The sequence below is a fragment of the Quercus suber genome, unplaced genomic scaffold (genome assembly GCF_002906115.3).
Source record: "Quercus suber isolate HL8 unplaced genomic scaffold, Cork oak 2.0 scaffold_290, whole genome shotgun sequence".
NCBI lineage: Eukaryota > Viridiplantae > Streptophyta > Magnoliopsida > Fagales > Fagaceae > Quercus > Quercus suber.
This window is the reverse complement of record NW_027069746.1, coordinates 684167-697563: the sequence shown is the minus strand read 5'-3', so window position 1 is coordinate 697563 and position 13397 is coordinate 684167. Positions and strand designations below refer to the sequence as shown.

General features: G+C 35.6%; 2 long non-coding RNA genes across 4 annotated transcripts; one reads left to right on the top strand and one right to left on the bottom strand.

Annotated features, from left to right (window-relative positions):
- The first annotated feature begins 9024 nt into the window (after nt 1-9024).
- LOC111989669 (uncharacterized) lies at nt 9025-10228 on the top strand. The gene is made up of 2 exons (XR_002880589.2): nt 9025-9533; nt 9806-10228. It is a non-coding gene; the product is annotated as an uncharacterized LOC111989669 (long non-coding RNA).
- Nucleotides 10229-11373: 1145 nt separating this feature from the next.
- LOC111989380 (uncharacterized) lies at nt 11374-13241 on the bottom strand. 3 transcript variants are annotated; one of them, XR_002880542.2, is made up of 3 exons: nt 12619-13101; nt 12003-12130; nt 11374-11871 (listed from the first exon to the last, which is right to left on the bottom strand). It is a non-coding gene; the product is annotated as an uncharacterized LOC111989380 (long non-coding RNA). The 3 variants fall into 3 exon arrangements; XR_002880540.2 differs by having other exon boundaries at nt 11374-11633; nt 11727-11871; nt 12003-13099; XR_002880539.2 differs by having other exon boundaries at nt 12003-13241.
- Between the last annotated feature and the right edge of the window lie 156 nt (nt 13242-13397).

The following is a 13397-nucleotide window of genomic DNA, read 5'->3' as shown; positions in this document are numbered from 1 at the left end:
TGTTTTTATTTGGGTTTTGGATTATATTATTTTATTGTATAGAAATATTATTTTAATGTGTTGTATTATAAAATAAAAGTTGGGATGCTGAGAGTATTGTAAAATGATATTGTATAATTAATAAAGTATCTTTTTGATGTGGTAAAATAGGATGTGATAGAATTTTGTGATGTGAATGCTCTTAGGATGCTATTTCAACTTGACCATCAGTTTTAGACTCACCTTCTCGATCATTGACAAGAAAGTTTCTTGATTTAGCGCAAAGGGAGCCTTCTTCATATAAGCGCTATGCCATCTTAATTTCAAGATCTCCAATTTTATTTTTTGGCTAATATTTGGATTTAATTAATACTATTACAGGCATTGGTTAAAATTTTGGGTCTTTTTCTACTCGGAGGCCTTAGGCAACCATCCCATTTGCCTATACTATAGTCATAGGGGCGGACTTAGGATTTCAATCTAGCTGAAGAATAAGGAAAAAAAAAATCCAAATAGGTATCTATATAGTACTAACAAACTATCTACCAAGATCAATACACAAAATTAATGTTTCTTAATACATTAAGATGCAATTATTTACCAATAAAAAAAAATACAAAATAATATTATTTCTTAAGAGCATCAACTATTGCAAAAAAAAAATATATGTTTTCACACACCAAAACTTACTTTTACTACTTTAATATAGCATTTAAAATGTCTCGTACAATAGTGTTTTTGGTATTTGGTATTCTAAATACTAAATATTTACCATTTAGTACACCTAACGCTAATACTTTAATATTTGGCTGACTGAGATTTTTTATTTTTTTATTTAAAATTTTTGTTTTTGTTAAGTTTTTGAGTTGGGTAGTTGCTAGTTGAGCTAAGCTAATTAAAAGAGAGGAAGTCTAAGTTTTTGGAAGAGTGAGTAACAACTCTAGAAATAAAAATATATATATAATCATTAAAAAAATCTTTTTTTATTCTTTGGGCTGGGGGGCCCAATTTTACCCTTTTTTTTCTTTGGGCCAGGGGGGCCCGGGCCCCCTTGGCCCCCCCCCCCCCCCCCCCTCCCCCCCCCCCCCCTTCTGGTGGGTCCATCCCTCTATAGAGCCGGCTCCGTAGAGGTCCAATTACGATTTATCTTACCAACCTCTCAAAAGAATTGCTACTGTGTCTAATAAAGTGCCGAGTGATGCACTGATACCAGTACTGTTAATGGCTAGATCACAGGAATCAAAATGATGCCACCCTCTAATATGAAAACATATCACAGGAATCACTGGCCGCCAGATCTCACAGCCCATAATAAGATAATATTGAGCCAGCTTCGCTATGGTGTCCTCAATATATGGTTGCCATACAACCTACACAAGCATAAAATAGTTTAAATTAAAGAAGACTTCATCACTTATGAGTTATGATAATGATTCTTGTTGAACAGGTTATCATTATTGTAAGTAACTTTTTATTTTATTTATTTATATATATATATATATAAATCATATTAGAAACAAAAAAGAAAAAGAAAAAGAAAAAAGAAGAAGATCCTCTACAATTAATATGATGATCCAAATATGTTCTTCCATAGATTTTAGATTTTATGTAGTATGTTAGCTTTAGCCTTTCGAATCAGAATGTAGGATCATATTGAGAATTATAACGTTATACTTTTCATAAAATAAATAAATAAAGTGAAAAATCACAAATGATGCATTCAAGAATCATCAACATAAATCACTGCGCACCATTGGTGCGGTAGTCACTTCACGAGTATAAGTGTTTGTGGGGTGTAGGGGACAAGGGCCGGAGTTTAAGTCTCTAGGAGGGAACTTCACACACATATACACTTATATTAGATAAGAGTAAAATTTTTATTTTGTATATATATATAAAGAATCGTCAACATAACTGATAAAATCTTCTTCAATAGAAAATATAAATGATAATTAAATATATTCTTTTTTTTTAGTGAAATAATTAAATATATTCTAAAGATATAAAGCATATAGAATAATTTATAAATAAGTTTATAACTATAAAATATTAGAGCATTCTCATCAGATATGTCATGTCAAATATTTGGCATTTGACACGCCAAACACCAAAAAACCCTTCTCATGAAATGTTTCAAATGCCATAATTTTTACTACATATGAACAGTACCATTCCATCTTTGGAACATTAGAGCATTACCATCAGGTGTGCTAAATGTGCCAAATGCCAAATATTTGGCACATTTAGCACACCAAATACAAAAACAACCTCCCATGAGGTGTGCTATATGTCTCAAAAATATGAGACATGCTACAGTACGCTCTCAAATATGAGAGCGTACGGTCAACAATGCCATTTTACTGTTTGCATTATTTAATTCTTTTTTCTCTCTCCTCCTCTCAGTTCTCTCTCTTTCTCGGGCATTCTGAAACCAGCTCTCTCACTCTCTCACTCTCTCTCTCTCTGGGGCACTCTCATCTCCATCTCGCCTCGCCCAGGCTCACCGCCACGCCGACGCCCGCGCCGTCTCGCCGTCTCGCCACGCCCACACCCACGCCGTCTCGCCGTCTAGCCTCGCCCAGGCTCATCGCCATCTCGCCACGCCTAGGCTCGCCACGCCGAGGCTCGCCACTGATCATCGCCGTCTCATCGCCGTCTCGCCACTGATTTGGTGGATTTGGGATGTGGGTTTGTTTAATTTGGTGGATGTGGGTTCGGTGGATGTGGGTTTGTGCGCCGGTGGTGGGTTTGGTGGATGTGGGTTTGTGCGCCGGTGGTGGGTTCGGTGGATGTGGGCTTGTGCGCTGGTGGTGGGTTCGGTGGGTTTGTGCGCCGATCTCTCTGGTTGTGTTTTTTTTTTTTTTTTTTTTTTTTTTTTTTGAGGTGGCGTTTGTGGATGTGGGTTTGTGCCGGTGGTGGCTGTCGGTGTTGTTACGGCAGTGGTTGTTGGTGGCCGTTGTTGCGGCAGTATAGGTTGTGCCGTTGTTGTCGTCGTTGCTGATGAGGATGAGAATGAGAATGATTGGGAGAAATTTTACTGAAGTTTTTTTTTTTTAATGATATTTTAATGGAATGGATATATTATTTTAATGTATGGGATTGAAAAATAGAACACCTGATAAATGAGATGTTGTAAAATGATGTTGTAAAATGATGTTGAAAAATGATGTTGAAAGAGAAAATGAATAAAAAAAAGTTTTTTATTCATTTTCTCTTTCATCCTTTATGGCTTTCATTCCGTACAGAATTATCTGCAATAACCATCTTTCGTGTCTCATCCCACTTAAATCCTTTATGAGCAAGGAGCTCCCTTAAGATCCCAAATTGCTTCCTCCATGTTTTTAGCCGATTTCTAATATGTTCTTTTGTCAAATCAAGGACAAAATTTTCATTCAAGGCTGTAAGTGCTGCTCTGTATGCTGCAGGCTTCAAAGTGCTGTGACTGCTGTCTATCTTGTTCCCCTTTTTCACTTCCTCAACAAGAATCTCAGTAAGGCAACGGTCCATCTCACTAGTCCATGCCATGTATTTTACCTTGTCCTTAGCGTTGTAACTACGAGTCTCATATACTTTATGATACATTCCTTGTTCCTGAAAATTTTCAACGATATAGTAAAAACCATGGTGACATGTTCTGTTTATTACATTTAAAAGACAAACAATCCTGGGCTGCCAATAAATTCATTCTCATTGATTCTGATTGAACATTGCCTAACATCATATGGCAACACCAACATGTCACACCAGTGGCAGAATGGGCCATTGAAAGGAATTATATGCAATGCATTTTTTTTCCTATTTGCTACATTTTCTGGTTTGAGGGGATAGTCAAAGGCAAAAGGTGACCTTAAGGCACCAAGGCCTTGCAAAAAGGCGCCAGCCCAATTAAAGCAAGGAGCCAAATTCTAAATATAGTTATTATACATATAGAACTCAATCATATGTATCTAAATCTAATATAATGAAATGTTATAATCAAGTGTTTCCGACATGTTGGCACAACAAAATTAGGTCTATTAATTGATTTCAAAATAGGCTTAAGCCACTTAACACGGTTTAGGCTCTATTAATTAATTCAAACAATAAGTTTTACAACAAGCTTTATAAATTAATTAAAGGTTTTACAACAACCATCTGTAAATTAATAATCTAACAATATGTTGTTAACTAGTATCATGCAGTGCAATGCACGCTTAACAAAGAATTATATGTAACTTAAAGAAAATATTTCAATGATATAATTAAGATTGAATAATAAAATAGATAGTAAAAACCAAATATTATAATAGATTATAAAATACTCAAAAAATAAATAATGAAACTCCATTTAAATTTCTTTAAACTTTTGATAATTGAGTTTTAGTAGGAGTGGTATTTTAATTTTTCTGAACTTTGGTAATGGAGTTTCACTTAAAGTAAAGTATGCTAATAATGTTAAAAGTACTTATAATGAGTCGCATGACAAAATTATGCCATACAACTTGTAGTGCTTAAATTAAACCACACAGTACAAGCTTGAAGTATAAGATACAACTCACTTACAGGTGCACAATTGACCCCGTGACTTGTTAATGCAGTCTCTGTTTATTGGGGAGGATATGCCATTTGGTCAAAAATCTATTGGCATATTATGAGACTAAACATTACAGCAAAAGGAGACAATAAGTTCAAAATTAAAGAGATGAAATTCAACTAGTCAGATTCTTGATGTTGAGCCTGTTTTGGCTCAGATAGAGCAAAATCGTTTTGTTCAAGATATATCATTAACACTTAGGGTGAGTTTGGTTCAGCTTTTTAAAAAAGTGCATAATGAAAAAGTAGAGTTTTCAAAAAGTGCATAATAAAAAAATGCATTTTGAAAAAGCTGAGTGTTTAGTAAAAACTGTTAAAAAATGCTTTTTGAAAAAGCTGAGTGTTTGGCTGACACTTATAAAAGTGGTGGTTTGAGTGGTAAATTATCAAAAAGGACAATGTAAATATAAAGGAGTTTGTTTCATACTTAAATCAACTACTTCACCAATATTAGCTAATAATAACCTACGACTTAAGATTTATTGTGAAAATATTGTAATAAAAATTGATATTGATTTTAATTTTAACGTACTATTAAAATTATTATTTTCTCTTTCTAAATTTTTTTTTCTCACCAATATTAGCTACTAATAACCTATCACTTAAGATTTATTATGAAAGTATTGTGAAAATATTGTGATAAAAATTGATACTAATTTTAATTTTAACGTACTATAAAAATTATATTTTTTCTTTCTAAAAAAATTGTTTTTTTCTTATCAATATTAGCTAATACTAACCTACCACTTAAAATTTATTGTGAAAAAATTGTGATAACATTTCCTTCTTCTTTTTTCCGCTCTTTTTTTTCCTCCACACACGTATCCTTGCTCTTTTCTTTTTTATCCTTCTTTTCTCCTTTGTTTTCCCCGCCATTCCTCCAAACTCCAGAACGTTCCAAGCTCTCCTTCTTCCTCTTTTTTTTTTTTTTTCCCTGCTGTCAATGTACATATTGTGTGGTTGCAGAAAAGAATGCATGTGACCGGCCCTAACTAATCTGTTGCTGTGAGCAATTACATTGTATGCGATAGCAACAGTAAAGCCAGAACATAGGAATTATATTATGTTGTGTTGATGATATGGAACCTGGCTACCTATGGTTTCTTACAAAAATATAAAGAGTTTCTCGGAACGTTTAAAGTGTGTTTAAGTAGATGATCGTTTGTATATAGTGATGTAGGACTGAAATTATAGAGGGTTTTGATGCCAATTTGATGCATAGGGTTCTCGATAAGTTTTTGAAGGATTCTTGAATGGATTTTGATGTTCAAGGGTTTAGAGATGGCTAGGTCATTAAAAGAGGCTCTGTTTAGTAAGTGCCATGTTTTGAGCCCAAAAAGTGCTTTTTGAAAAAAGCTAGGCCTAAACGTGCGTTTGGTTCAGCCCAAAACGCAACTTTTTGGAAAAAGTTGCGTTTGGGGTTGTGAAGAAAACACGCAGTATGAAAATGGAGCTCTGAGCTCCATTTTAGAAAACGCCCGTGCGCGTTTGAAATCTATCCGTTGGACTCACAAGACAATTACCAAATTACCCTTTCACACCATTCCTCATTCCTCTCATCTCTCTGCTCTACCCTCTTCCTTCTCAATAACAAATTTCCAAATCCAAACACAAAAAATCTATAACAAATTCCCAAGTCAACTAAGGAAAAAAAAAATTAATCCCTTGCAAATTAGGATTCCTCAAAATGCAGAACAAAACAAAAAATTAGAATATTGCAAAATCTTTCAAATGGAGTTTGTACCCATCTTGCAGTGGATGAGTTCCAGTGGAGAAGAAGTTGAAGAGTCATGAGTTTCGGTGGCTATTAGAACACGCCGAGAATGCAATCATCACAGTGACCGGCACCGAAACAGTCCCCGCCATCGCCGTCTCCGTCGGAAGGACCCTCCAAATCCCAACAACCACTCGTGACTCCTCCACCACGGCCACCGCCACCTCCACAACCACCGCCGCGAAGAAACGTAAACGACCGTCGAATAGCAAATTCGTGGTCATTGTAAACNAAAAACCCACCAGATCAGAGAGAGAAAGAACCCATCAGGTCAGAGAGAAAGAATCCGAGGACCTAAAATCCAGATTTTAAAAAAAAAAAAAAAAACCCACCAGATCAGAGAGAGAAAGAACCCATCAGATTCAGAGAGAAAGAATCCGAGGACCTAAAATCCAGAAAAAAAAAAAAAAAAAAAAAAAAAAAAAAAAACCCATCAGATCAGAAAGAGAAAGAACCCATCAGATTAGAGAGAGAAAGACCCATATTGCGCGGGGCCGCGCTGCCTGGGTCGGCTTGGCTTGCATCTCCATTTCTTCTTCTTCTTCTTCTCTCTCTTTCTTTCTTTTTTTCTTTCTTTCCTCGTTTTTGCTGTTTTTGTATTTTGGGTCTTTTGAGTATATTTTGTAATTATTTTTGGGTTATAAATCGAGTCTTAGAAACTCGATTTCTAGGTAGACGCCACATGGAAAAAAATACCACATCAGACGTGATCAACCCATGAAAATCGAGTCTTAAAGACTCGATTTATAGGCCCTAAATCGAGTCTTTTAGACTCGAGATGCTAGTAAAAAATATAGTTTGAAACATAGCCTACTAATTATAATGTTTAAAAATTATGGCTAATTTCCCATTTTGGCCGAGTTTTGGCATAAGAAAGGTAAACTGTGAAACAAAGAAGAGAACGGTGGCAGAGAAGAAGACTTACTACTGTTCCGTCATTTTTCTCCACCGCATTCTCAGGCAATCACCATTCTCCATTTTCCTCTCCAATCTCCGTTTTCCAATTTCCACTTCTACTGATTCGTTACGTTATTATTATTATTATTTTTTTTCGGTTTGTTAAGCTATCATTCCCTAAAAATTGATCCGCTAAGCCTTCAGGCTCTTTGTGAATCTCTCTCTCTCTCTCTCTCTCTCTCTCTCTCTCTCTCTCTCTCTCTCTCTATATATATATATATATAAATTATCTACAATGAGCTTAACAATATATTGGGTTTGGAGTTTGGACCGTTTGTTTGTTATATCATTGTGGCTTTTCCTAAATGGAGATTATAATAGTTTACAAAAAACATGAGCTTGTAATTCTTCATTATATCACTCATTTACTACATTTTTTATTTTGAACTGTATATGTTTGCTTGTTAGCCATGACAATGAAGTTCTTTTTTTTTTTTAATATAAATTATATATTTATTTTTAATTGTATGTTAATGAAGTTATAAATTCAAATAGTTTGAATTTAATAGGTAAAGAATAATGTACATATTGTGTGGTTGCAGAAAAGAATGCATGTGACCGGCCCTAACTAATCTGTTGCTGTGAGCAATTACATTGTATGCGATAGCAACAGTAAAGCCAGAACATAGGAATTATATTATGTTGTGTTGATGATATGGAACCTGGCTACCTATGGTTTCTTACAAAAATATAAAGAGTTTCTCGGAACGTTTAAAGTGTGTTTAAGTAGATGATCGTTTGTATATAGTGATGTAGGACTGAAATTATAGAGGGTTTTGATGCCAATTTGATGCATAGGGTTCTCGATAAGTTTTTGAAGGATTCTTGAATGGATTTTGATGTTCAAGGGTTTAGAGATGGCTAGGTCATTAAAAGAGGCTCTGTTTAGTAAGTGCCATGTTTTGAGCCCAAAAAGTGCTTTTTGAAAAAAGCTAGGCCTAAACGTGCGTTTGGTTCAGCCCAAAACTTTCTCTCTCTGATCTGGTGGGTTTTTTTTTTTTTTTTTTTTAATCTGGATTTTAGGTGGTTGTTGAGGGGTAGATTTGGTTGGATGTTTTGTACTGGCTGATCTGTGTTTGTGTTTTGTACTCCAACACTTGGTGAAATTTCAAGAACAAATTGAGTCTTTGAGCGTCGATATATAAATCGAGTTTCTAAGACTCGATTTCCAAGTGGACAATCTGCCACCTCGGACCTGATCAGAATATGAAAACCGACCCTCAAAAACTCGATTTATAATCCAAAATCGAGCCTCTTAACCTCGAGATGCTAGCAAAAAATATAGTTTAAAAACGTAGCCTACTAATTATAATGTTTAAAAATTATGGCTAATTTCCCATTTTGGCCCCAAAACTCCTATTCCTCTAAATATCCTATGGCTATGTAATTTTTTTTTTCATGGTTTTTTTATTTATTTTATTTTTGGGTGTTCATTTATTTATTTTTATTTTTTTTGAGAATGATCTTTTATTACATTTTGTGCACTTGCGATTCAATTGCGTGTATAATACAAAGTAATGGTTTTATGGCAACAATACAATGTAGACACGTGCCTAAGATTATACACGTGGCACAACATTATCGAGCATAATAGTGGACTTTGAGTTGGGGATGGTGGTAGTGGTGGTGGGGGTACCACACGTGGTAACCATAAAAGGTGAAGGTTTTTTTTTTTTTAATTCTTCTTTCATTTTTTTAATTACTAGGATAGTGACTAAGATGTAACTCAATAAATCATGGATCCGGATCCTCTCCATTTCAAAGGGAAATGAAGAGGATCCAGTTCACGGTTGAGATTTTTTTAAAATTAATTCACGCTAAAAAACGTGCCACGTCATAACTTAACCCACTTAACCCAAACCACACTTAACTACGCTTAAACTAGAGGCTCTTTGACTTAACCGGATCCTTCAGCTACCCAAAAAAAACAAAAAACTCCATCTTTCTTCAGATCTTTCTCCTACCCAAAATTCAGAAACTCTCTTCACACCATTGCTAAATCACCACTGCCACTAGCCACCACTGCCACTAGCCACCGCGGCCACAGTAGTCAGAACCATCATCAACGACGTCGAACCCAGCCATACAACCAACAAAAACCCACCCATCATACCCAAATCCACGAAACCCAAAACCCAAAACAACCACCACCATTCCACGCTGATGACCCACAGATCTCCATGCCGATGATCCACGCCGATCTCACCTCAACACTGATGTTCACGCTGATGCCGTCGACGATCAACACATGGTAAAACCCCCAGCGACAATCAACACACTTAGAGTTTTGTTTAGTGACTGGGTTTCCTTTTGAGTATAAAGCTTGATGATCTGCTTTGGGTTTGAAAAATTGGGGCTTTTGGGTACAGCCGAATGTGTTTTGATTAAGTATCTGCCTGTAGTTGTTGTGTGGTGTTCTCTTTGACATCAGTCCAAAAGTTTTTACATTTTTTCTTTTGTATTCAGTTTTGTGTCGTCTTATTCTGTTTCCAAACCAATTTGTTTTTTTGTTTTTTCTATCAGATACATTTTGGAAGGAAAAGAACTTGAGTTCTATATGAAGAAGATCCAAAGGAAGAAGGGGAAGGGTGCCGCTGCTTAAGTAGTTTATTAGTCATAGTTTTGGTCTTTTTGCAACTTGTTTTTGTTACACCTGCCTAGATGGGCCAATGTTTATCATTATTGATGGATCTCTGAAGATTTTGTGGCATGTTTAGTTGTTTCAAATTAGATGCTTTAACTAGTTTGTGATTGACAAGAGTTAGACTTGAGCTAAAATAGCACTTGTTGGGTGCTGCCCTCTTTATCCATCATTCTCTTGTATTAGAATTTCTTTTTATTGTTATAGCTGTGCTCTTTTCATGGTATTGCCAGTTCTTGTAATAGTTATATTGCAACTTTTTCCCTATATTAAAATTTAGAACCGACCTCTATATCCAATTTTAATGCTTTTGTTCATCCCCTCTACATTTTGGCAACTATGGCTTAGTTCTTATTGGTTTTTACACTGCAAAATTATCAATTCTCTTCTTTAGGCTTGAGTGGTGCTCAATATTTGTAGCATTAATCTGATTCCTTTCCATCTTGACCACAAGCATTTTACTGATTATTGTACACCTTGTTGTCGTTCTTTGTAGAATTAATAAATTAAACTTTGGGAATGGCCATATATTCTAGACGTAACATTATTTTAACTTAGGGGTGTGATTTGGAGTAGGAATTGGAGTTGAAATTGCAATTGGATTTTCAATTCCAGTTTTAAAATGTTTAGAATTGGATTGGAATTTGATTCATTTGATCCTTTTGGATGTCTCATGGTATTAGATACCATATTTGATTCAAGTGGTTCAATGTAAGTATTGCATTTGCTTCATGTGATTCAATGCAAATAGTAGATATTGACAATATGCTTTGACAAGAATTGCAACTTGCTCTGCATGATAAGTTGTTCCAAACGTGAAACTCTAAAGATCTGTAAATTAGATTCCCTTCTTATAGGTTTCATACATGCAGAAGTGTTGTTATTGGACCAATTTGATTAAAGGGGAAGAACCTTGCTGTTGATTTCCCAAATTTAGGAGTGCAGCAAGAAATCACCAACATACGGCAGGGGGCAAATATTGCTTGCAAGTAACGGATTCTATATCAAATTTATAGTTCAAGATCAAGTCAAGACCATCGAGTTGTGCCAGTCAAATGTTACAAAAGCCCTATCAAAGTTTGTGGAGAACCCCTGCCTTTTTTTTAAGTCTCTAGTGCTATTGGGGTGCTACTTTTTACTCGGGACATTCTGGTTGAAACTTGAATGTGATACTTGTCCATCTTAACAGGGGGCAAATATTAAGGTTTTTCAACTGTCTTTGAAAATGATAACATTGTTTGTATTTTACCCTTAAATAAGGGTTTCAAAAGAGAAAAAAATGAAAGCAGAAAAGTTGAAGCAAAGAAACAAACAAGGGACATTAGGTGCTTTCTAACAAGAACAATGTTCAGGCAAAGGGTAAACCAGGCTTCAACACATCCAACACAACCTCAATTCTTATATTGTAGTGAGGACAGTGACAAACTGATAATGCAAGTAGACCATGGGAAGCATACAATGACCACTTTTATTAGAAGGATAATACATCTCACTGGTTAATTCGGTACCACTCCACTAATCTACATTCCATAACTGTTCACTAAATCTAACACAACCTTAATTGTTCTTAAAAAAAAAAAAAAAAAAAAACACAACATCAATTCTTAAACTGTAGCTGTTTTGACTACAGAAAAGAGAGAGGAGGCCAGGTTGGTATCACACCTTGCTGTCAATTATCATTGGCACTGGCTCCTGCTTTTGCGGTGTATTCTGCTCATACAAGACACAAAAGCAATCACTAATGAATGACTTCAAAGACATATCAAACTAGAGTATTAAATCCAGACAAAAGACAATGTTTACAAAGGTTGGGGCTGGTGAACTTAATGCTGATCTTGCTTGCTCTAATTTGTTCATCTTTGCAAAGATGCTGCCATAAAACTGGGCATCCTTCTTGTTATACTCTCTCACTTTCTCCTTCAAAATCTTGGACTCCAGCTTCACATCCCTGACAACACAACCAACATCCTAATGTAAATGACTATAACCCTGAATTGAGTGAATTGTACTGAAGATAACACAACCTTTTCCAATTGACAAGAAAACATAGCCCATTATTGACAAAATTAGTGAACATACCTGCTGTCTGGGTCTATCTCAAGAGCCTTTTTGATATCCTGTTCTGCCAGATCCAAATCAACAAGTTGTATGTATGCTTGTGCTCTCCTGTACAGAGCTTTAACATTCTTACTGTCAACTTCTAACACCTACATAAATAGAAATCTCTAGATGTCAGCACTAAATCAACATATACCACTAGTTGGAAAAGACATAATAAAACCTTCAGGCTAAAAGAAATCAAGAAAGGAGGGAAAAAACTTTTTGATAAGCAAATAAGAGTGTGAGTAGCAATATAGCTTAGAAAACCAGTTGTGCATAACAAATCAAGAATTCTAAGCTCACAAACACTGTACCTCATTACCTATCAAGAGCCACAGTTTATATCTTTAAATGAACTACAAGAAACAAAATATATTATCCACCAACAAAATACCCATCTGCATAGTCAATCCAAATTTAAAAAAGAAACAGATACCTAAAAAAAATAAGGAAAAAAAAAAGGAGAAATTTCATAATGATTTTTAGCATACATCATGAGTTCATGACCAAGCAACATAATTTTTGGACTGATGTCAAAGACAACACCACACAACAACTACAGGCAGATACTTAATCAAAACACATTCAGCTATACCCAAAAGCCCCAATTTTTCAAATCCAAAGCAGATCATCAGGCTTTATACTCAAAAAGAAACCCAGTCACTAAACAAAACTCTAAGTGTGTTGATTGTCGCTGGGGGTTTTATCATGTGTTGATCGTCGAGGGCATCAACGTGAGCATCAGTGTTGAGGTGAGATCGGCGTGAAGATTGGCGTGGATCATCGGCATGGAGATCTGTGGGTCATCGGCATGGAATGGTGGTGGTTGTTTTGGGTTTTGTGGGTTTGGGTTTCGTGGATTTGGGTATGATGGGTGGGTTTTTGTTGGTTGTGGTATGGCTGGGTTCGACGTCGTTGATGATGGTTCTGACTACTGTGGCCGTGGTGGCTAGTGGCAGTGGTGATTTAGCAATGGTGTGAGAGAGTTTCTGAATTTTGGGTAGGAGAAAGATCTGAAGAAAGATGGAGTTTTTTGTTTTTTTGGGTAGCTGAAGGATCCGGTTAAGTCAAAGAGCCTCTAGTTTAAGTGTAGTTAAGTATGGTTTGGGTTAAGTGGATTAAGTTATGATGTGGCACGTTTTTGAGCGTGGATCAATTTTAAAAAAATCTCAACCGTGAACTGGACCCTCTCCATTTCAAAGGGAAATGGAGAGGATCCGGATCCATAAATTATAACACATCGCACAATATTATTGGGTAAGAAGACCACTAAGTAACATTGATGTTATTATGTTGATTGAATAATGAGAAATGATATGTCCACAATATTTTCACAACAAATCTCAAGTGACTGGTTGTTATTATTAGGGTAAA